The sequence below is a fragment of the Taeniopygia guttata genome, chromosome 1 (assembly GCF_048771995.1).
Source record: "Taeniopygia guttata chromosome 1, bTaeGut7.mat, whole genome shotgun sequence".
Taxonomy (NCBI): domain Eukaryota; kingdom Metazoa; phylum Chordata; class Aves; order Passeriformes; family Estrildidae; genus Taeniopygia; species Taeniopygia guttata.
This window is the reverse complement of record NC_133024.1, coordinates 39,256,948-39,281,924: the sequence shown is the minus strand read 5'-3', so window position 1 is coordinate 39,281,924 and position 24,977 is coordinate 39,256,948. Positions and strand designations below refer to the sequence as shown.

General features: G+C 36.3%; 1 long non-coding RNA gene across 4 annotated transcripts in view; it reads left to right on the top strand.

Moving 5' to 3' along the window:
- The window catches only part of LOC115494625 (uncharacterized), a 294,952-nt gene extending 279,520 nt beyond the window's left edge, over positions 1-15,432 (top strand). For all 4 annotated transcript variants that reach the window (XR_012055215.1, XR_012055214.1, XR_012055217.1 and 1 more), the window contains 3 exons: positions 7,440-7,543; positions 7,641-7,825; positions 11,654-15,432. This is a non-coding gene — a long non-coding RNA (uncharacterized lncRNA). The remainder of the gene's footprint in view (positions 1-7,439; positions 7,544-7,640; positions 7,826-11,653) is intronic.
- The last annotated feature ends 9,545 nt before the right edge of the window (positions 15,433-24,977 follow it).

The following is a 24,977-nucleotide window of genomic DNA, read 5'->3' as shown; positions in this document are numbered from 1 at the left end:
GACAGATCAATAATCTTTCTAATACTTTCTAATAATGTATTTTTTTGATTTGACACAGGATATTTAAGAGGATCACTTACATTTTTCTGTGGAGAAGCTGATTGGGCAATGCTATGTTACAAAGAAAAATCCTTTGGCCTTTAAGTGCTGAACAGCTTTTCAATTTGATTAATTTTTATTCCTAATCTATTCAGTCTAAAAAGTTTTAAACATTTAATATTTAGACATATATTTTGATAATAGAAAAAGGAATTACTCAAGAATTTGAGAATAATTATAAAAATTTTTTTAGCTACAGTGTGTGGGTATGAGAGTTCTGTGTTGAATTGGAACTACCAGTAAAAAAGCTCCACTCTAATAACACTTTTTACTTGGTTTGGGAATCTGCATTTTAAAAATTGTCCTCTTCTTGTATTGTTCTCCACTCTTGACGGTCCAGAGAAGCAAGGACTGAATTAATTAATTTTGCATGTGCAGTTCATGTATAAGTAAATTCCTCTGAAAATGTGACACAGAACTCCATGGGAACAGAAAAAAAAATCACTTTTATATCATAATTCTTCCAATTTAGCAATCTTATGCTATGTGTATGTTTAAATAATGTCCAAAATTAAAAAGACATGGTACAGAGGAATTAGATACTTTTTATCATAGAAGATACCAATACTGGCAGTCACAGTTTCATACTCACATTCAAAAATATGAGACAAGTATGTTCTAATATTTTGATCATTGTTACACAGGATGGAATGGAGGACAGAAAATTATTCACCTTGATTCCTCTTGATATCTTCTAGGCTCATCTTGAGTGACATTGCTCTTTGCAGCCTTTAAGGGTTTTGACAGAGGCACGGGGCCATGATGAGCAGTATCACTTTGAGATTACCCCACAACTCTGCTGTAGATTTAGCTCTTGTGTAGCTTATCTTCAACACTTGGCTCGATGCCTTGCTGTTATCCATGGGTGACTGCTTTCAGTCTCTTGACAAGTTGCACGTTCACCATTTGTCTAAAGCCTGCTAAATCCCTAAACACCTCTGCTATTTTTAAGCACACAAACACATACTCTCATTCATACTCCAGGCAAAATTGCATATAGACTGTGCTGTGTATTTCTTTTACAGATCTTTTATGAAAGCTTCAACTTGGGGAATGGAATGTAAGGAAGAAAAATGAACCACTGGCAACAGCTGTCCCTGCATTATTTATGCTTAATTATGAGATCACAAGTTAATGGAAAGAAGTTAATCAATGCCTTTACAGATGCTAGAAGAACCACTCATGTGAAATATCACTTTTAGTTTTGTTTTGCAATTGACAGACTGAAACTCATGGACTGCATATTTCTCTTTATTACAGTGTATTTCATCTCTTTGCCACTAAAAAAGTGGAAGGACTTTTTTAAAACAATAAAATTTGTTAAGTTGGTCTTCTCGAACAGAGCACAAGAGGATGTCAGGTCAAAATGTCCAAGGAAAGAGGAATAAGTTAATGACAGGGAATCTATTTTTAAGGCATTAGATGATTTAAATCAGACTGTATGTTTCAGTATTAAAAATGGTTACTGTATCTAATACAAGAGTACATAATATGTTTGACAATCTCCAGGTGTTTTTAATAAGATTTGTTACTCATATTAAAACTAGAAATGGCCTTGTCTTCATCAGGATACCATAATTCAATTTAACTCCATACCTGTTTCTGAGAGGAGGAATTTAGGGATCAAAAATTAATTGCACCCTAAACAGAAAACAGATGTTTCCTTGCTTTATTACATATATGAACATAATGAATTCAAGTATGAAGAAATTCTCCAGTTAACATTTAAAATTACCTTGTATTGTATGAACAGCAGATCACATTCTGTTTAGATGTCTATTCTACAGTCACCTATGACATAAAGAAGGCATAAATTTCAGGTTACAGAAATCTAAAGAATGTAAACTGAAATGCAAACAATGGAAAATAGATATTAAAATAATAATTTTGGAGATCTCTATTTGGCTTTGGACTTCTGAAACTATCAATTATATTATATTATTATATAACATAATATTTAGAGTGAAATCACATGCAAATCTTGATTTTATTTTAAAATTTAAATGCATTTTTTCACAAGGATTTTTAGAAAACACTCTTTTGTAAATGCCAGGTATCTCTAATGGGAATAAAATCACCTTAAAAATGTACATAAAAAAACCCTAGACCTGATTTTTAGTTGTTAAGATGTTTGAATTACATAAAAATATACCACCTAACATGATGAAGTGTCATTTATGTTTCCCCAAAACCCTTTTAGACAGGAAAATTAATTTTCTTCCTGGTATTTAAAAGAATATAATTCTCTTCAGCAGTGTATATCATGGCAGATGCTATTATCTACTTCAAATAAAGCTGTACACAAAATGTCTTTCTTGGATTATAATGCTTGTAATGCAAAATTTTGCACACCTCATAAATTTCACAGTGCATTTAACCCAAGGGAAAAAAAAAATAAAAGATTGTATTTCTTTGTTGACGATCTCAGTAGTTTCATACAATTTTGACAGGTAGATTAGTACTACAATTTTGAATAGGCAGGTGTTCAACCCCTGAAATAGTATTAAACCATATCTGAAACTTTAAAATTGTGTATTTGTTTCGCTACCACAAGTTTAAACTTTCTTCTCTTCCAGCATTAAGAACACAAAATCTACTCCTAAGTAAAGGGTTAGTATTTCAGAAAGGGGAACTTGGAATTTCTCATTTTAGGTGCTTGACAGTACAGAATCTATTTTTCTCATCCTGTTGCTGGCCTTTCTCTAACATCCTACTTTTTGTTTGTTTGTTTGTTATTTAGGAAATAACACTAGGTGAAATACATGTAGTGGTACTAAAATAATTAATATTATAATTTTTTTTCACAAATAAAATAGTAAAAATTCAGTAGTTATGTAAATAAGACCTACCTACTGCCAGTAAAATATCTGAGTTGTAATCTACAATATCTTGGACTAATGTCAGGATGTGTAATTCCAAATATTTCAGCACTTAGGACTTCTTCCTAAACAGTCTGATTGTTATTGCAAACTTCTCTGAAGACTAGAATTTGATACTACTATTTTTTGTATTTCATAACACAAAAACCACCATTTATGTCAGAAGAGTCAAGAGACAATAGCAGATCACACAGGTAATCAGAATTTATCAGAACTGATCAGTAAAAGCACAATACAAGCAATATACAGCCCTGAGATCTTTCTCACAGGATATCTGACAAACACTTTACAGTAGCCAATATGTGAATGAAAAAGTCAAGCTTTGTTTATTAAGAGCCTCGTACCACCTATTCAGAATTGACTGAGACATTCACAGGGTGGAGGTGCAATGAAGTTCTGAAGAGGCTGGACATTTCCTGTTACTCATTCCAGCACCTCTGTGAGGGAACAGGAGACAGGAATTCTGCTCCCACCTCCCTAATTTAACCTTATCATTGGGAAAGCCTGAAGTATAAGGATAAGAATAAAGCAGAATTTAACCTATATTATTTCCAGTCACCAGTCAATTCTCAAAAGTTTTTGATAGGGAGGAAAGGAGTATAGAAAGGAGTATAGAAAGACTTTCTGATGAGCAAAGCACAAAATGTGGACAATCTTCAAAGGTTGCTCTCATCTGTTTAAAATGCTGTCTTGACCAAAGCTTTAATTTGTAACTAATTTTGAAAGCTTGTGAACAGTTTGTATCTAACCCAGCCCATCCAATTTTTATTGGCCTGTAATAGGGTCAACTTTTAAAACTTTTTAATAAAGCATAAAAAATTATCTAATGTTTTGTACACTAAAGTATTTTGTTTCCAGCCAAACTGATTTTGGATTAATATGTAATTAACTGAAGAACAACAAAAATAATTAATTCAAATAATAAAGCAATAACTGCCAATTAGTTGTAGAAAAAATTATCTAAGAGATGGTAGAGAGGCAGAGACCTTTGTTTTATGAATATTTTTTTGTAGCTACTAAGATCTGGACTGCATTCCTGTAATTGCATGGTTTATCCTTATCCTGTATAATTTCCTTCTTTTTAGGGAAAAAAAATTGGAAAGTAGCTGACTAGGATTGCCTTGTCCACAGTGCACATCCAGCTACAATCATCTTACAGAAATTAACTCGGTACAGTTTATTCTGAGGTGTGCCACATCTGAGAGATTGAAATGTTAAACGTTAATGACTCAAAAAATTGGTCATTTGCAAAAGCAGAGGGTGCTTTGGTGGGGCCAGGTTTGCAGACCCCAGCCCAAGAGTGGAGGAGCAGAGTTTTTTGTGTATGATGGTGAGATCTGATCTGCGTAAGAATGGCCCAGGGAGGAGGGGATGCACACCAGCCACCAGAGAATGACCATTCCAAATCAGCCTTTGTTTAGCAACAGGCTGTCATTTTAGCTAGATAGGGAAACATAAGAAGAGGTGGGATAATGCTTTGTTATCATGCCAATGTCTGCCCTTACACAACTGCCTCTGGTGTAAGAGTCACCCCTCCAGGGGAAGGATCAGGACATTCACATTCATGCATAGGCCTGAAGGCGTTCATCCCTCTGATGGAGCATAACTGGCTACACTGACATGAGAGGCAGCTGTCATGTCTTAGAAGGATTCATAACCCATCAAAGACCCCTAAGTGCCCCCAGACTCATTTCCACCAGAGGACTGTGAAGGATCCACAGTGTTACAACTCACAGTGTAAAACTTCCCCCACTATTGGACATTGCTGGGCATTCCCACCTGAACCTGAGCACGTATAACCCATTGAACTTTGAGTTTTGTTGTCTTCCCCCAACCCTAATGGGTCAAGATTGTGACCATCGCCTCAACCAACAGTCAGTGAAATTGTAACTATCGCGTCTTGTCCCTAGATCTATGGATAGTGATATCTTTCCTCTCCACGATGTGCTCTTGTCCTTTCTTTTCTCTTTCTTTTCTGTATGTATTCTCTTAAGCAATATTTTTGTACTTTTAGATTGATTTAGATAATAGCCAAAATGGCTAATACCTCCTTTCCATTGCAACCAACTTGTTCCAAAATAAGCCTGCCATAATAAATCAACACCATTTATTCAGTGTTGTTTCATTCTAATCCACCCCAAGGGATCTATTAATAAGAACCTCAGTTACCCTCACCTCCAGAATCAGGTCATAGTATCAGAATGTTACCTTTTTTTGTAAGTCACAGGGAATAAAAGAGTGTTCTAATCTAGCATTTACACTGTATGTATTTGATGTGGACTTTTTCTATTAGGTAGCGGGGGAGGAGAGTACTGAGATAAGAACTGAATTCACTGTGGGTTGAGCTGGACTACAGTAACCTCTGTAAGCACAGCCATCCTTTGGATCAAAGGAGTGCCAAAAGGTGAAATTTTATACAGGGCTTATATGAATTAAAACCCTCAGATTTAAAAACAAAGTATATTTTGTTCCTCAATTAATTTAGATTTAACCTTTCCAAATCCCATCTGCAGCTACTAATATTTAAAATTTCACTTCATAAAACAGTTTTGTGGTTCAGTTCTTGAAGATTTATGCAAAAGAGCAGGAAAGCCTAGAGATAGAGGGTGTTACTGCTTTTGTGGTCTAGACCTGCTTCACAAGGTTACCCATCCTTATTTTATCTTCTGGATATGAATCCCTCTCTCACTTTGCTCAGTCTGTTTCACAGATACCATCCATTGCTTCCTTAGTATTCTAGTTCTAGATGTGTTGAGTGCACAGCATTTGTGGAAGTTGCAGATACATTTTCTTTCTTGTTCGTTTATTATTCATCGGTCACAAGAAGGACATTGTCAGTTGATGAAAGGTTTTTTGCATCTGTATACTTACCATAAATCAACTTAAAGCTCCAGAGTTCTTATGTGACTTTCTAGAATAGTATGTTAACATGTGACTTTTTAAATCCAATATATCCCTGCTTTTAACGTAAGTAGTGACATATACAGGTAGTCAGTAACATAATCTTCCTATAGAGCAGTACCATCATAACACATCTTAAATAGCATGAAGATTGTTGCCAAATAGCAGTCCAGATCTGTCTCCTTAGCTAATACAGCACCTTTTTTATAATTTAGTTACCTTTTTTTAATCTCCTCCACAACACAGTCGGATTATAGATAACCTGACACAAAGAAATCACTTTAAAATAGTGGTCTTGAAATAAAATTAACCTTGTGATTTTTATAATAGAACTCATTATAGTTAATACACCAGCATAGTGTGTGACTATATATTTTTGGCTGCTGTATTCTCAATAAACACACTTTTTAGAAACTGAAGTTAGTGTCTCTGTCCATGAGACACAAATAAATTAGTATTAACCTTGGATCATGTTTCACAGTTTTTTTGAAAATACCATACAGGCAAATCATACAACAAATTTTGCTGTATATTTTCACTGTCTTTTTGGAATATACTGTCCCATTATCTTCACAGCATATGGTTCATGCTAATAACTTATTGAGACAACAATCTTCAAGAGTGGTGTTACATCTTACAGACAATATTTTTCAACTAAAGTTACCTTGGCATTTATGAAAGAATCATATTCTTCAAAGTTTTAATTTTTTATGACATCCATATTAAAACAGAATTCTGACCATATATACTCCACAGCACGAATTCCAGGCAAGAAGTTGTCTTGAGGTCAGTAGGATTGCTGACAAATACAAATTAATAACTTGGCAAGAAGATTTGTTCATAAGGCGTCAGTGGCTCCAGCAAAACCCTAGTGTTGGTTGCAACTCCCACACTGGTTTCAATATAGTAAAGCATAAGAAAGACAAGTCTTGTTGAAGAGTGTTCACTAGAGAAATGAATTTGTTCACTGTTTGGTAAAATATTCAAGGTTTGTTGTTTTCTTGCTTCCGAAAGAAGAGATTGAGAGAAAATTGCAAATACTGAAGTGTCTTTATGAAGAAAAGAAAAATCTCAACTCAGTACAATAAGTGGAACTGAAGTAAAAAGAGAATCCTGACTGAATTTCTACTGTTTAACTAGCTTCCAAAGTACTAGCTAAGAAGATCTGATTAGGATAGTGTCAGTAAATAGAGTAAAAACATTGCTGAGGCACATTTTTGAAGTCAAAATTATCTTAATTTAGAGATTTATCCTGAATGAAACTAGAAACAGCAGGTTATCAGCATTATTGTCCACCTAGAGTCCCACATATATAATTACGGTCACACAAGAAAACGCAACATTGTTGTAACCATGACTCTGCCACTTTTGGTACATTACTCCTCTTGGACATTTATTGCATTAAGTATTTCTGCCATTAGCATAATTTTTGCTTGTCTGTCAGAAATCTACCAATAGCCAGAAACAAAGAAAAATCAGAAAGTTCCCAAAAGCCAATTTCCATGGAACTAAAATATTGTATACTGAATAAAGTACTGAATAAAACATTTTTTCTTGTAGTCTTTGTTGTGCTGCCATGAAGAAAGTAATTTGCCATCTCCCGTGTGTCTGCAATTCTTCTGCTTTTCCTGAAGATAAAGGACAAAGAGCCTTCCACAACATAGGTAACAGTAAAGATGTACCACCTTTGAGCATTATCTTTAAATCACTTTTTCCTTACAGTGATATAATTTCCTTATTTTTCTTAAATTTTGCATGCAGCTCGTTCTGCACATCTGCCTTGAAATGAGAGAAGCTGAGGTAGATTTTTGTGTGAAGTGGCAATTCTCTTCTCTTTGCAATCACATGGAGCTGCATGACTTCAGTGGATGTTGAACAAGGATGTACTGAATGGATCAGATTTAAGTCACATATTCCCAAGCATGGGAAGCCGGCCAGGTGTCTATGTGAGTATTTCTATTGTTAACAACAAAGTAGAAACTGCACTTTTATGCTGTGTTTGCCTGGAGATGTAATGTTTTACGCATGAACCATAACAGATTACAAATTTAAAGTTTTAAATATAATTTTAACTAAATGTTTTCAGAGTTTTATTAAATCTCTGCCTTTTTTTTTAACATGAAAGAAAAAGAAGGTGTTTCATTTACCAGGCTGTTGTACCATATTTTTGATCTGACACACTCAGTTGTACCAGTAATATTATGTTCTGCTGTGTCAATAGGGTAATGAAACATGACTGAATTAACCAGACACAGCAATGAAATAGGCCACAAAATGTAACAAAGTGGAGTTTTTTGAAAAAAAAGGAGGAAAAAGAATGCTAAATACTTTTGTAATTATAATACAGTTTCTTACCTGAGCATCAGTTAAAATAAATTTTAAGAATTTCTTCTTTTAAAAACATTTTAGATACTGGAGTCATGGGAATTTTCCACACTTGACCTGCACTTGCAACAGTTATCACTTTGCTACATCAAGCTGAAGGCACTTTCTAATTTGACAATGTAGTTTTCAAAATCTTTTAGTACTTTACAAGTACTAAGCAATAAAATATTGCTCTGAATAAAGCATACACATGTACGTATATGTCTGTATACACACAAACTCACAAACACAAAAAACCAGCAGTATATGTAAAGCTAAAATATATCCCTAAGGTCAAGTATACACTGCTCCTTACAAGTATAACAGTTAATACAACAGAATTTTCTAGAGAAATTTCAGTCATATTGACAAAGTATATTTTCATATTCATAGCTTATTCCACATCTGAGGTGTCATTTTATTTTACCACAGCAACATAAGTTTGCCTTGAGTGTTCTCTCACACACTACAGTAATTTCCCTCATGAGGAAGTGTTCCTAATTCTAATTAGAACTTCTGTGCCTGAACTGTTGGCTTGTCTAGAACATAATACATGAAGATGGAAATCAACCATGGTGGAACACTGTGGTTTAACCAGTATTGACTGTATAAATCATATGCATCTATAATATTTTAAAAAGTAGTCTGCCCTCAAACTGAGATACCTCAAATCCCTGTGACACCATAAGTTGATATTTATTAGCTCAGACTTATCATTGTGCTGCCTTTTCTTCATCACCAGTAAAGGGTACAGGGTGCTTATTTATGCTTAGGATATGAATACAATATGAATAACTGTCTTCCCATATCCCATACAGTAATCATTCTTATGAAAGGATAATTCTTTCATTTGATTGAGTATATCAACTAATTAAGGTTCTTGAACCCTGTCAATAAAAGGCATATGGAACTCTGAAACACCACACTTCTGAAACAAGTGATTAAAAAGTTGTTTGTAATTCCTTATTGGTGGAAGGATGTTGAACAGTACTGAAAAAAAAATCTGTATTTGACATAGCAGGGACAAATTAGACACCAAATGCATGACTTCTCTGCATGTATTCAATGATTTCTTATGAAATAATTTGTTTACAGTCTGTGTCTTTATTTTCATCTTGAAGACCCACCACAGCCACAGTATGTCCTGATGTGGGGTATCGTAACATTCAGGTTAGGAAAAATAAATTAATCTTAGTCATTTTTAAGGGCTGATATTTAGACTGATGTTTAATGTCTTTGTTGCTGGCCTGTAAAATGGGATGAAGTGCAATACCCTATTCAAATGGTATCAAACTGAGAGAAGCTGGCAGAGATTTTATGAAGTAACAAAGCTGAACACAATATCCTGCAAATGCTGGGGACACACTGACTAGCAACCTGTTTAACAAAAAGCACTTGAGATGTCCCAATGGCCAACTGAAACCTTATTCAGGAGTGTGTCCTGGCAGACATAAAGAATATAATCTCTATGAGAAAGGGTACCCAATAGGCCAGTCATTCTTCTTCACTTGGTGCTAAGAATGCAGCGTCCAAAATATTATTCCCATTTTGGTCTCCCTAGTAGTCCAGAAATATTGGAATAAAGGAATTAGTGAAGGGCCACCAAGCTGTTTAAGGGTCTGGAACACAGGATATTCAAGAAAAAGGCAGGAAAGACTAAGGGACTTGGTTTTATCAGTATGGAAAAAAAGAAAATTAAAGGAAGCTGGTCGCAAATATCCAGGAGCAAAGTGCAGAAAACGTAAAGCCAGATTCTTCTCAGAGGTGCACCATAAAGATATTACAGCTATGTTTGTGAGCTACAACAAGGCAAATTATTAATTGATTTTAGGAAAAAGGATTGACAATGTGAGTCATCAAAAACTGTAACAAATTGCAAAGACAGGTCAGAGATACTCTGTACTTCACTGTGATCTAAATTTGAAATTGAGCTGTCCATGCTCCAAGCGGGAGGTTGATTCCTAGGAGTTACATTAGCAGGCTCCATTATAGCCTTTGTTTTGTCTTAGATTTTCTGTTTCAAAGAAAATCTTGATTTTTAAAACAAATCAAGCTTTTTTGTTTTTTCAGGGACTTAAACCATTGAACTCATGATAAAATTCTCTTTGTACTTTTAGTGTTTTGCACAATGAGACGTAAAGAACCAAAAAAACCCTTCTATCCTTTCCTTGCTAGGTTGATCTGTCTTGTTCTACCAACAGTAGAATTCTACCAACAGTAACAATTGTCAGGCTGCAATTATCCACTAAACTGAGTGGGAAACATGGAAGACATTTGTTCTGAAAATAGTTTTGTTTTACCCTCTTATTTGTATTTTCATGGCTGGATAAAAGAATGAAGAGAGATGCAGTCTCACTGCCTCTTTTCCCAATTCAAACCTTATTTTTCCAGGGGTCCTCTATTTTTATGTTACAACACTTTCAGCTGCACAGAATAAACCTTCCCCATGTTTTTTTCTCTAACCTCTGAATTTTTTTATGCCAGTGAAAAACTGTGAAAGTGAAAAATACACATGGAAATTTTATTCTTTAAAGTAGATTTTATCTGATGGGGGAAAATTCTAAGGACTCCACTTCTGTAAGTGCATATAAATAGTAACTATTTTTACTCCTTTTCTATTAATTTATCATTAGGCTAGAAAATGGTTCAGTGCATTGAAATCAGAAAAAGTGTCATCCAAAAGTAGAATCCAACATCAACAGGTTTTTGCTTGTGTAGTCATTTGCATTTGGACAGTACTTCCATATAGTCAGTTTTCAAAAGACCTCTGTTTTCTCATCAAAGCTTGAAATATGAATCCTAAATCCAGAATCTTTAGTGTTATGAATTGGTTATTCCACTGTTATCTGGGTCTTTGGCTTGGTTGTTTTTTGTTTCTTGTTTCCTTGGTTTTGGGTTTGTCTGAGGGTGTTTTTTTGAATCATAGAATGGGTTGGGCTGGAACGGACATTGGGGATCATCCAGTTCCAACCACCCTGCAGTGGGCAGGGACACCTTTCCTTAGGCCAGGTTGGTCAAAGACCCTCCAAGCCTTGTCAAAATTTCATGCAGAATACAAGGGGCGGTACAGACACATAAAAGGAATTTATGCTTAAGAAGATGGTGAAAAACAGATCACTCTCCTGTGTTTTGAGGAAGAGGAGTACATGCTGCCAACTTAACTGGCAAGTCAAGACCCAAGTGAAAGAACAGTGTAGTGGCTTCTGATATGCTCTGGTCTGAATACTGTTGGTCATAGGCCATGGTTATGAATCACAATCAGTACACAGATGGGCCACCTGTAAGTTTCTCTTTAATCATGGAATACTGGGTGCTCTGTGATCTGTTTGTGTGGCTTCAGAGACCATCAGAATTGCATGAACTGACCACAGTCTGGGAATAAATATTTTATTTTCTATTTCTCTTTCTAGGATTGGCTATCTTGCTAAATTGTGAATTTCTGCAACTGGAAAAAAACAACAGGATACTAACTACCCTTCCTGTCTATTAACAAAAAAAGTGGAAGAATAAAATTTACTTCATAATTCACACAACTTTTCAAAGCCTTTTCAGACTTTAAGCGGGGCTTAACAGTAAAGTTCCTTCCTCCTGTAAAATTCTCACATTGATCATTACTTTCTGCCTACACAAATTTCCTATTCACTTTCAAATGTATGAGTCACTGTTGAGCTGAGTATGTATTTTATTTTGAGTGCTGGTATTCCATCAAAATGTTATCAACAGAACTGCATCCTTCACTTTCTCCCTTATATTTTCCGTGCACTGTTGTTGTGCCCTGGTGAGTAATGTGTAGAATGGTGCAGGATGGAGCATAGCTTATGCTGTATTGAACAGTGCTTGTGTTTCACTCCAGAAATGTAAGCTTTTAATTAATGAAAACAAGAAGTTCTGAAACCTGAAAGCATCTAAAACTAGCTAATTGTTTTAAAGGGACAGGAACATAATATTTAAATTGGACTTCAAAAAGCATAAGTATACAGAGCGCAGAAAGGTATAAGAGGAATATGTATGGTGGGTTTGTCACTGAACTGTAATTAGAAACTGTTCTGGTAACTCATATGAAAGTGGTTATGACACAAATGGCTGAGTAGATACAAAATCTACAGAGACTTTGTTACTAGGCTTTTCATCTTTATAAGTATTGGGAATTCAAAAATTTGCCTTTTAGAAAAAAAACAGTGCTTAGTACTTTGTATTTTGTTACAATTCTTTGCAATAGAAAACAGAAATAGTGTTGCACATTATATGACTCAGAATATTTGTATGAAAAGAAAATCTACAAAGTGAATATGAATCAATGTTTTAATTTTAAATAAAGAGAGGGTTCTGATCTTTATAGACTTTTTTTCATATTTTATGATGGACGCATGACTGTGTCAAAACCAACCAACCAAAAAAACCCGTCAAAATCCAAACAAAAAAACACAGCAGAGAAAAATAATACCCATTTTAAAGCTTGAGAGGTTTTGAGCTGCATAAAGAGACTCCTTTCTGAGCCTGCATATCAATATCTTAGTAAGCCACAAAGTAATAGAGAATCAAAAGCCTACATACTCCTAAGCTGGTGCCATTTTTATCAGTGCATCCTACACTCCATTCTCTTGATGTGTTGTAGACACTAATGCAGTCACCTGTCATGTGTGATGCATCAAGCACCGTGCTCCAGAAAGGAAGTGCAGAGCTGATGACACAGGGTAGCAGCAGGAGGAATATAGCATCCAGTGGCCTCCCTTTGAGGTTTGGGTTGAATCATACAAAACTTCAGTTGCCTGACCTGCCAAACCATTAGCAACAGAGAGACCATCAGCTCGTGCTCCTGTTTACCTCTTGCAGGCAGTGTCGATTACTGTGAAACTCATGAGTTGCAGCAGGTCAAGTGTGCATGTGAAAGGGAGCAAGAGTACATGAAAGCACTGGCACTTCACCTCCACAGAGCTGGGGATGTGACTGACAACCAGGCTGTACTCCTGTCATGATTATGATGCATTTTTTTAATAAAACAAGACTTCAGAAATTTTATACCTGAAGAATTTGGCTTTGGCTGTTCCTTTCCAGCTGATAATAGATAAGCAACCAGCTTTTCTGTGTATTTTTTTTTCTTGTAGAAGCGTATGAAAAGAAGCAGCTACATTACTTTTTAACTTAAGGATTTGATTAGAAAGGATGGTATCTATGATTTTGTACATTCTCTTATTCTAATGACCATGTGTTCTTAACACACTTGAATGCTTTTGTTCACAATGATCCATACTGACTTTGTGGGGTAGTGGGTGATGTGAATTCTATTTATATAACATAGACACTTTTAAAATCTGTTTTAAAGGAGATATGCAAACTTTACTTTTGTCTTGAAAGCCTTGTTTTATCTTTTTCCATAGAAGTACTAAAGAAGTCATTCAAGCAAAAAATATGAATCTGTCCTTTTGTGTCTGATGAAGAAGCAAAAGAAAATTAAGATGAGCACTTAAAGCACTTAAAACACTTAAAAGAATACTTTCACGTTTATATTTATTTATATATATTTATTTATATATATATATTCATTATCTGTTCTAAATAGTTTTGGAACTCATTTGTCTCTATTTTGTACTGGTTTTTTTTGTCATGTAATAGGTAATATAGAGAAATGTTTAATGCACTCTTCCTCTCTTCCACCCTAACTTGTGAGTTATTGAGATTTTATACACAAGATTGTAAAAAAACAAGTAATCAGGCACTGGTGTTGATGAATGACAGACACCTCCTCACACATTTTAACAGAGCATTTATTCACATAAGCAATGACTTCAGTATCAGAAGGAAGGTGGACTCTGGCAGAGTCTTCACTGATTTCAAAACATGAAGTTCACTCTTTCTGAAAAGCAAAACTTCACTAGCCAATTTAATTAGCCTTTCAAAACCAGCTTCATTTAAATAACTCATTGAGAAAAAAACAGAAAGGTTGAGGACTAGGAAGGGTTGTCTGATACTTATGAGTGACATTAATGTTAGAATTCTTCTTGTTTGGGAGTGTTTCTATTTAACGCTCCCTGGGAGCCACATGTGACATCCCCTGATGATCTCCTACATCTAGCAAAAAAAATATAATACCCAAATTAATATAACAGTCATGGGAAGAAAAGGGTAAAATTAACCAGAGTCACTCATATATGATACAATTAATTAAAAAAAAAAAATTCACTCTCTCTTTTAATATATTGACAAGTACTTGCCTTCTCTTATCCTCACTCCTCATGGACATCTAGGAGTAAAATAACATGGAGGCAATGAGCTTTGAAAGTATATATAAGAAAGTGCACATTTTCCATTTAAAATCCAGTTAAACTCCATTTAACTCCATGTGTCACAGTGGGTCAAACTCATCCCCTGACATTAACTATGTAGCAAGGGGACTGAAAACAGAGAATATACTCCTCTGAAAATACTCATTCCTTTCTAAGTAGCATGTGAGTTTTACATATCTGGTACCATTCCAAGAGTCTACATTCATCCTAAGTATTTAGGGCTCAAAATGGACAGCTGGTTCTAAATCAAAACCTCTGTAGGTCGATCCAAAGATTTTTCTTCTCTTTTCTTCACTTTCCCCACTCTAAATTGCATCAACATGTGTTAAAAAAGTTTGGATGCTTAAACTATTGAAAATGGTAGATGTTACTAGCAAGTTGACAAATTGATGCATTCAGATGGTGACACAAGATTATTATTTTCCCACTAGTACAAAAGAAAAAAAAAAACTGGCAATATTTTAATGCCTGACTCACCTACCGGAATTAAGAATCAGTCACTTCTAAAAATCAGTGTTAAGAAGTGGACACATCTGATGAGACCAAATCACCTTTAGGAGCTGACTGTATCTCCTTTAGGTATATAGGACAGTATTCAAAACCTAGGTGCATTTAGTGTGATATATAAATTCAGATAAAACTTTCAATTCACTGCAAACTACACAGTAAGCATAGATATTGACATAGGCTGCTTTAAATTATCTGTTATGCCCAGGATCTTTTACTACCTATTCTTCCACTGTCTCCAGATTAACTGTGTATTGATAATAAAAACCATGGCTTTTACAGAATAAGGGCATTCAGAGCTTCCATTCAAAATATGTTTGTTTTGTTTTGGTTTTTTTTCATATTTGGCCATGAAATGTTTTTTGTTTTGGTTTAGTTTTTGGGTTTGGTTTTTTTTTGTTGTTGTTGTTGTTGTTTTTTTGGGGGGGGGTGTTTGGGTTTTTTTTTCTTTTTGTGTAGGTCTAATTTCCTCTAAAATCTGTTGCAATTCATCTTTTTTTTTTTTTTTTTTTTTTTTTTTTTTCTTTCATTGGCTGTATTTCTCAGTTTCCTGTTGTTTTCCTTCCTGTAGCATCCTTGCTTTCTTTTCCCTGGCACCCTTCCCTTCCCTCCTCCAAGGTTACCATAGAAATATACAACCATAAATTTTAGCAGAGAAATTCAGGCTGAAGTAATAAACTGAAATGTCAGGAAGAACTACTTTGCAGAATTCACAAACCAAATTTTATATTTAGATAATTATTAATTATGTGATATTTTTACAGAATTTGGGTATGTCTGTGGAGATAGCTTTTAATGTTTTGCTTTTAGCATGTACTCCACTATTTGCATTAATAGCATTAGCAATACATATACTGAGTTGAAGCATATCAGCTTGGCAAACCCTTTATCTTCTGCCTATCGTACTCATTTAAACAGCTATGAAAATAAAACTTGGCACTTTACAAAACAAGACTACAAATAAAGCTAAATATACTATGCACAGTATGTGTGTATATATATGTACACACACACATATATATGTGTGACAAACAGCAAACAAAAAAGCCCAAATGAAAAACCAAAAAAATCCAACAACCAGCAATATATTTCTTTTAAAAAAGTACTGTTTACTGCTAGATGTGAGGTCACTATGAACATAATTATATCATTAGATATATAGATAGGTAAACTGGTAATAGCAAAGCCACTTACAAATCTGGCCCAATTCTTCATATACTGCATAGTGAACCAAACTCAGTTGATGGAAAAAGTATTTCACACAGAACAGTACTACAACAGTCTGAAGTGGCAAATTTCACTCCTGTAGTTATTGATTGTTCAGTTTGAGAGTTTGTTCTTCACTTGTTATGGTATCTCACTGGTCACCAATTTTTTTACTTCTAGATTAACTGTCTGGAACCAATCAAATAATGACATTATTTCTATGGCCTTTCAAATAGCACTGAATAAATATCATTATTTTATTCATAAGATATATGTATCTATTAATTCCAGCCAGAAAAATCAGACAATTTTTTTCCGTCTTTTGTTTTTCTGTCTGATTCAAAATTTTTAACGGAAAAATTAATGTAATTATTTATACAGAAAAGAAAATACAGTCCTAAAAAAACTTAACTTAAAATTAATTTTGAATGCTTTTACTTCAAAGTTCTGGATCTTGAAAATTTTATTAGAAAAGGTAAGATACACAAGAAACAACATCTTTGGGTTTTTTTGGAATTCAATAAAAAATAAACTTATCCTTTCTTACAATAATTTTGGTAAAAGCATTTGAGTTAGTATTTTCACATTTTTATATAAAGAATCTTGGAAGGAGAAGAAAAAATGGAGGGTGTAGTTCTTTACAAATGAAATTGGAACAAAATTTGGATTAATTTTACCCTTCCAAAATGATAAGAAAATAACTACATTGGAATAGGAATATAGAATAAACTTCATATTTTAAATATAAAGAAAAATTTGAATTACTTTTTTGCATCACTTGTTTCACTTCTTAACATTACTTTATCAAGACTTTGTAAAATTCAAAACAAAATGCTGTTTTCTCACAAAGATGCCCAAAAATGCCAATAAGAATTTGAAATTTAGTTATTTAAATGTTTCAAAATTTAAAAAGATGCCTTGACTTAAGAGACTGATGATCTCTAACACTATTTCTAGAAAAAAACAGTATGAACAAGTTGGAGTACTTCAGTGAAACACCAAAAAATAGAGATTTTTTAAATAAGTCATCCAATATTTTGCAATGCTACACTTCAGTTTTCAATGTGCCTCAAGTCTGAGTGACTCAAAATAAGAAGTCAAAGTGCAAAAAGGACTACAGATCTTTCGTAGCTCAGATGATACATGATAATTTGTCAGAATTACATGATTTGCTCCTAAAATCACAGGGAGAAGAAGGAAAGGGTGTCCATAAGTTCACTGAGTAAAACCCTGTCTTCCTCTGCCAGTATCACAAGAAGCATCAGTCTTTTAAGTGGCTAAGCTGTTTCTTACAGAGGTTTAATACATATTTTTGGCACATATCTTTCAGAAATTATTCCAAAGTTTGTCTGTAGTTAATGTTAAGTCTTTAATGGTTAAACTAAGGGCTGTGGTAGATTTGTCTTAGCAGACAAAACCAGGCAGATATCTGTTAAAACACTAAAGTGTTTGTCTCTTCTTCTGTCCATTAATGCAGGGATACCTGATACCACAAGTCATCACCTGCTGACTTATCGCAGCCTTCAGTCTTGTATATTAAGCTAAATGAAAACTAAATGTCTGATTTTAATCTTCTGCCACAAGCCTGTCAGAGTCCTAAGTATCTTTTACAGCATTATAAGCCTATTGCTTTTTTTTTGCCCTATCTTCAGTGAGCACAGGGAGCAATTTTGTTATGCCACTTCTTCTGATGTGTTTATAGGCTGAGAAAAATGCAGAGTTCTAAACAGTAGATTTATCTGACTGCTCTCAAGGAACTGTGTGTCAATACATAACAGTAAGCTGGGAAGAAGAAAATGTAGGTTTAAGTCAAGCCATTGGGCCAGCGAGCCTTCCAGAAAGGTTGGATGTGGAGTGCTCTGTCAGCAACAAAGGGGAGGTTTAATGACTTATGTTCTTTGTGGAGTTCACGGTAAGGCAGATGAGACAGGTGGATGACTTTATTTTTTGTGCAAATCTGTGGGTTAGGCAATTATGGCATAACTGGTGTTTTCCTCACACAATTATCATGAGCTGTTTTAATTAAATCATGCAATCAGAGAATATGCTGAGTTGGAAGGCACCCATCAGGATCATGAAGTCAGCTCATGGCCCTGCACAGGACATCCCAAGAGTCACACCATATGCCTGAGAGCATTGCCCAAATGTGTCTTGAACTCTGCCAGGTTTGGTGCTGTGGACACTTCCTGGGGAGCCTGTTCCAGTGCCTGACCATCCTCTGAATGAAGAACCTTTTCCTGATAGCCAACCTCAACATCCCCTCTCTCAGCTTCATGTTGAGTCCTGTCACTGATCTGAGTAAAGAGAACTGTACCTGGCCCTCTGCTTCACCTCCTGAGGATGTGGAAGACCACAATGAGGTCTCCCCTCAGTCTCCTCTTCTCCAGTCTGAACACACCCCAGTCTCTCCTCATATGGCTTCCCCTCCAGACCCTTCAGTATCCTCATGGCCCTCCTTTGAACATTCTGTAATTGCTTAATGTCAAAAATGACAGATTGTGTGATTTGATTTAGGGATACAGCACTCCTTGAATGAGTCATCCTGGTGCCAGATGTTTGAATGCTCTGGAGATTCAGAGATCTCTTTACTGAGTGCTTACATTTTATCCATCAAGGATAAAAGAGATGCTGAAATATCTCTCTAAAGCACAGAACAGTGCAGCAAAATAAGCTAGAAAGAGACAAGACAAAATAAGTGATGCAGCAATGTTTATTTAGCTGTCATTCCACAGCAATGTCCATTTAGCCACCATTCCTTAAAAACTAAACTGTTGAGACAAAAAAAAAAAAAAACCAAAAACAAAAACAAACAAAAAAAACTGCGCCAATATATCAGACAGGTAAATCAGTATGAATGTCCATGTCATTGACCCACCCCACAGCTTCTCACCAGCACTGCTGCAGTCCAAGGCCATACCATGGGAGGATCTCTTTCACCATTAAATATATTTTGTCACCTCATTTTAATTTCACTATATAGCCCTTGTCTAATTGTTAATGAGTACATATAGTTCATTCAGCTATTTCAGTTTTCTGCAGTATTAAGGAAAAATTTGTTTCAAGAACATGCAAGTTATTGAAAGGTGTTCACCTGAGAATATCAGCCTGAGTGATGTGTTGTTTACTTATATTTCACAGGAGGCCTGTGCAAGCAGAAGAAATGAGTGGGTAGTGTCTGGGGATTCTTAAATTCAGAAAAATCTGTCCTGTTTTGGTAACTGCACTGGTATCAGTCATAAATATATACCTTCTTCCTCTTTACTTATTGCTGTAAAGTACGGATAGAACTAAACTTACTGTACTTTACTCACCTGTTCTTTTGTTCACCATGCAGCCTGATAGAATGGTTTTCAGTAATACAAAATCTCATCATAAATATGTGGAAGATATTCTTTGGCCTATCTCTCTCTAAGATGTGTGTGACTGCAGGGACTGGCAGATATTCAAAGCCTCAGTCATAGGCAGATGAGTGGAAGATGTGGGAATCCAGCCTTCCAGAGCAATGAAAGTTACAAACCCATCATAACCAATCTGCAAAGTCAAATACTAAGAAGATCGTTGATATTAAAAGTTGTCTTACAATGGCTTCCCTAAGCTAAGGAGATGATGACATGGCTTTCCCACAACCAACCCCTTTGAAAGGATATATGCTGAACATGAGGTCTGAAATGGAAGAAAGTCTCTGAGGATTTCTGCAAGACACCATTCCAGCTCATCAGAACTACATGCCTTCTTCAAGTCATGGGAGATGGACTGGACTAGGGCAGCCCACAGCAGTCACTGTGGATATCTTGCCAAGACTGCAGGTGAACTCTCAGGATGATGAGGAACACCAGGCTCAGAATAAGTGATGGAGCAGGAAGTAAAAATATTCTGGACAGGTCACCAGAAGATGCTGAAAATAACAAGTACCTGTGTAGGAAGCAAGGAAAAGTTAGAGTTGTGACAGGTGCCTAAATCTCACAAGTGGTTAAGTGGGAGGATGTGAAAAAATGCCAAACTTCACAGATAATTGGAGGGGAGTATCGGGAACATTTGTGGGAGTACAGTGTTGTAAGGCAAACAGCTATCAGGTAACCGTCAGCAATACTACATAACGCCAAGTTTGCTGAGCAAATGGGATGAGAAATTATGTATTTGTTAGTGTTTTGATGGATTGACCAATTAGGTCAAAGCTGTATAGGACTAACTGTACAGGTTACTGAATTTCTTAAAAAGTATAGTAAATATAGTATGCAATGACATAATAAAGTAATTGGTCAGCCTTCTGCGATCACGGAGTCAACACTAGTTATTACCCTGCTGGGGGCCTGTGGCAATATTTTCAGGAGTCTGCAAAAATCCTGTGAAAGAGAACAATTTATTAAAATGAATACCTGTAAGGAAACCCTAAATGCTAACCAACTAAATCACAAAAACCAACAACAGCAAAAATCCCAACATAACCAAAAAACCCTTAAAAAAGCCCAACAAAAACCTCACAGAGAGGAAGAGGAAGAAACACAAATGGTCAATATAAAAGATATTATTTCTCATGGGTTCAAGGTGCACATGCAAGTTTATTCAGAAACACTAAATCCTGAATCTTATTTTTCAAGGGAATGTGATGTAAAAGCAACTATACATAAAGCTAGGTTTGAATTTGTGTCATTGTAATGATCACTGAAAATTCCCTGGTGAATTTCACAGGTTGTCATTTTACCAGCTTCAGAGGCACCCTAGACTCCCACAAACCCTAAATTGGTCACCTATACCCATTTTTTCCAGCAGATGTATCAGTAGCAGTCTTCCAACAGGGTTTTTACTATATAGTCCACTAAGAGTCAGTGGCAGAGTTACAACAATTACCTGTTTCTGTATAAGCCAAGTCAGGCTCCAGAGCAATTAAAATTGTAGTATTCTGTATAAAAAAAACTACAGCACACTCTTCAAGATAACAGATTATTATACACAGTTCATAAAAAAACACTTGTTCTTGGTAGACTCCACACTGAAATTCAACCAAGGAAATCCAATCTTATTTCCTCAGAAAAAGACAGCTCACTTCAGATCAGATGGATTTTATCTGTTAAGAAAGATGAAAGATTCACATAGTAAAGAAAATCATACTGTGGTAAGGGAAGCAATGAGTTAAATTAAACAATTACCCATGCAGACACTGAAAGAGACCTCTCAGAACTACTGCAGTTTTCGTACAGTCCTGTTAGACCTCTCTGCTCGCTCATCTGGACACTCCGTTGGCTGCTGTATTTGCCTCTTACTACTCGACACAGGTGTTCCTGTGATTCCTTTGGTCTGGGAGTTTCTCTGGCATATTCACAGCACATATGTTTTTGCTATTTTGCCACAGAAATACGTTTATGTGAACCAGGTGGCCTCATCCCACAGAAAGGTAGTGATACCCATCTCACCCCTCCATCTTTAGCTACATCCTGTGTTGTGGATACACCAGGCCTGTAAGGATGAAAAGTGAGTAGGTAGAGAGGGCTCTCGATTAGTTTTAGGTACCTTTTTCTGTTTTTCAAATCAGCTAATGAGACTTATAGATCTACGCAAAATCTAATGTTTTATAACTCAAGATACACATTTTCCCTGTCTCAGTGTGCACAGAATGTTTGCAAGGACTGTAACTTGAAGCTTCTAAGACTGTAATTTCTTCTGCAAGTAGTTTCTGTAGTTCAAGTGTCTGTCTTTCTCAGTCATGTATTTTATTCTGCAGTTAATAGCCTTTCTCAAATACCTTTACTAATGTCATTTTATAGATGGTTTTCCTTTGTATCCTTGTGTAAAAAGCATGCAGATGGTATTAAAATACAGGAAAAAAACAAGCTCTAAATATCCAAGACTTCCTCATGGAGCAAGAAGTTTCAGCTCAGATCCTAGGGAAGACCAGTGCCCTTCTAAAACTGTAGATGTAAGTCAAACAATTCATCCTTAAATGACTGTGGGAGCCCTCGGTGAGCTTTCTCACCTGGAGTGCTGGATTAGCAGGAATGCCAATGCCACGTCTGCCGCCCTCTCCGACCTTTTGGCAGACAAGCAAACCACCAGGCATGCCACTCTACAAAATCGAGCAGCTATAGACTTTCTACTCCTAGCCCATGGCCACAGCTGCGAGGACTTCGATGGACTATGCTGTTTTAACTTATCATCAAGAAGCACATTGATACAAGCCAACATCAAGCAGATCCAGACACAAGTGAAAGATCTAAAAACTGAAACTTCGGCTGCAGACCCAGTGAATAAACTTTTCTCACAGTGGGGTGTCCTTGGATGGGCAGCCTCCATCCTCAAAGGAATTTTGTGGATTTTTGTAATTATCCTCCTCATTTTTATAGCTTTAGCTATCTTTAAAAGGACTCTAATTAAAACTATAGAACATGCTTTTTTAATTAATAAAGATGGGGGAGATGTGGGAGGGGGTGTGGCTGATGGCCCCCCTGCTTTGCCTTGGGAGGCAACTGACGTTTAGTTTCCTGCCTCCCGCAGTTATCAGTCTTTTGTTATCCCTTCCCTTTGTTACTGTCTATCATTGTGCATGCCGTCCCCCAATTCTAGAAAGTTCTAAGTTCTCTATATCCCCATTGGTTCTCCCCCCAAAGCCACTCCTTCCCCCTATCCCAGTTAACTGTTGCCCTGTCGCTCTTCCCTGACTCCACCCTCGAGCCCTCACCTCGTTGGTTGTTTCATACCCTGACCCTCCTTCCTAGTTGCAGTTATAATCCCTGCCCCGCCCCTGGTTCGGGGCTCTCAGAGCTGGCTACCCTTCCGAGCGGTTGCTTCCCTTCATCTCCCACTTCACTCTCCTTCACCTGAACCCTTGGAAATAAAGCCACCCATGAGTCACCCGCCTTTGGTGGAAGCCTGTTATTTCTTCAACCATCCGGCGCCTGCGGACTTGATCCTGTGGCATACCATAGCGGTCATAGGACTGCAGCGCGTCAAATGACAATAAATATCTGCATAAAGAAACTTTGCATAAATATCTCCAATTACTTCTCCAAGATAATCTCTGAGATCATAGATACTTATCCCTGGTGTGTTTGCATGATTTGGACAATGTTGGGCAATTATGATTTATACACTTAATGCCTGGTAAGCTCATTTACAAATTACCTGTAATGGCTAATCAGCAATGACCATACTGGGAGCTTAGAAAACCAGCTCACATGTATGAACTACAAATAGACTTTTAAAACAGGATGATTTTATTTTGAACTGAATTCCTAATGCAAGTAGGATTGGTCCAAACCCATGGAATTCGTAGCTTGTATATAAAAAATTTCTTAATTTCATGTCAGGAACCAAAGCCATTTGCTCTTTTAGCACAGACAGATACAGTAGAAAAGTTCAGAAGTTGGTATGGTTTTTTGTCTGGAACTCAATAATTGCTCTTCAGGCTTGTTCTTTCTCACATCATCAAGAAGTCTTCATTAAAGGATGGACAACTATAGAAAATATGAACATCTAATCAATCCAGTGTGGGAGGGGGTGTGTTTGATGGCCTCCCTGCTTTACCATGGGAGGCAACAGATGTGTAGTTTCCTGCCTCCCCAGTTGTCAGTTATTTGTTATCCCTTCCCCCTGTCCCTGTCAATCACTTTGTACTCCTTCCCTCAGTTCCAGAAAGTTCTAAGTTCTTTGTACCCGCATTGGTTCTCCCTCCGAAACCACTCCTTCCCTCTATCCCGGTTGGCCGTTGCCGTGTCACTCTTGACTGACTCCACCCTCAAGCCCTCACCCGGTTGGATGCTCTGTACCCTGACCCTCCTTCCAAGTTACTGTTATAATCCCTGCCCCGCCCCTCGTTCAGGGCTCTCGGAGCTGGCTTCCCTTCCAAGCGGTTGCTTCCCTGCATCCCTCACCTCACCAGCCCTTGGGAATAAAGCCACCCGTGAGACACCCGCCATTGGTGGAAAGCTTCTTATTTCTACGACCATCGAGGCACCCGAGGTCCCGACCCTGTGGCTATCCGGAGCGGTCGCAGGACCCGGGCACGCTCAATCCAGTGGAATAAGAAAATAGAATCACGCCACATATTAAACTGAATTTTATTTCTAATATAGGTTTTTATTGTTCTTTTTTAAACATAATGTAATCAAAGCTAAGAAAAGTACAGTAGTCATCTGATTTTTCCACTGTCCTGTTTCTGTGGAGTCCATCGGACTACTTCTCAGGTGGGCATAGGAGCACACTTATTTTTAGGTCAGCGCTTTCATTTAGTATTGTTTTATCCAATCAGCTTTTTATCTGGTAAGCTAAAAAGTCCATAAATTAATTTTTAAAAAGGCATTTTTAAGTGGAAACAAAAATTGCATACTTGTTTTCTGCTAGTATACAATAAAAGGCACAGTCAGACAACTCAACATTGAGCCAAAGTTAAGAAAATAAAGATAGGAAAAAGCAAATGAGTGTTTGGAAAGGATGAGGAAGAAAGAGATATGTTTCACTGAAGATTTCATCACTGTAAAAAACCTTTTCCAGCTTTTTTATTATAATGGCAGTGGAACAAATTTTAGAGCCTTCAAAGCATCACTCAAATGGCTAATAGTTCCACAAAGTGCAATCTGGAATGGAGTGAATTTCTGTTATGTTTATTGGGAAATTTCAAAACTAAAAAGATTTTTTCTTAATAATTAATACCTAAAAATGTGCTTTATATTCTTTTTGCCTGAGAAATCCACCCAATAAGGTTTAACAAAAGCCTGTTTCCTAACTACAAACACCTATTGAATTT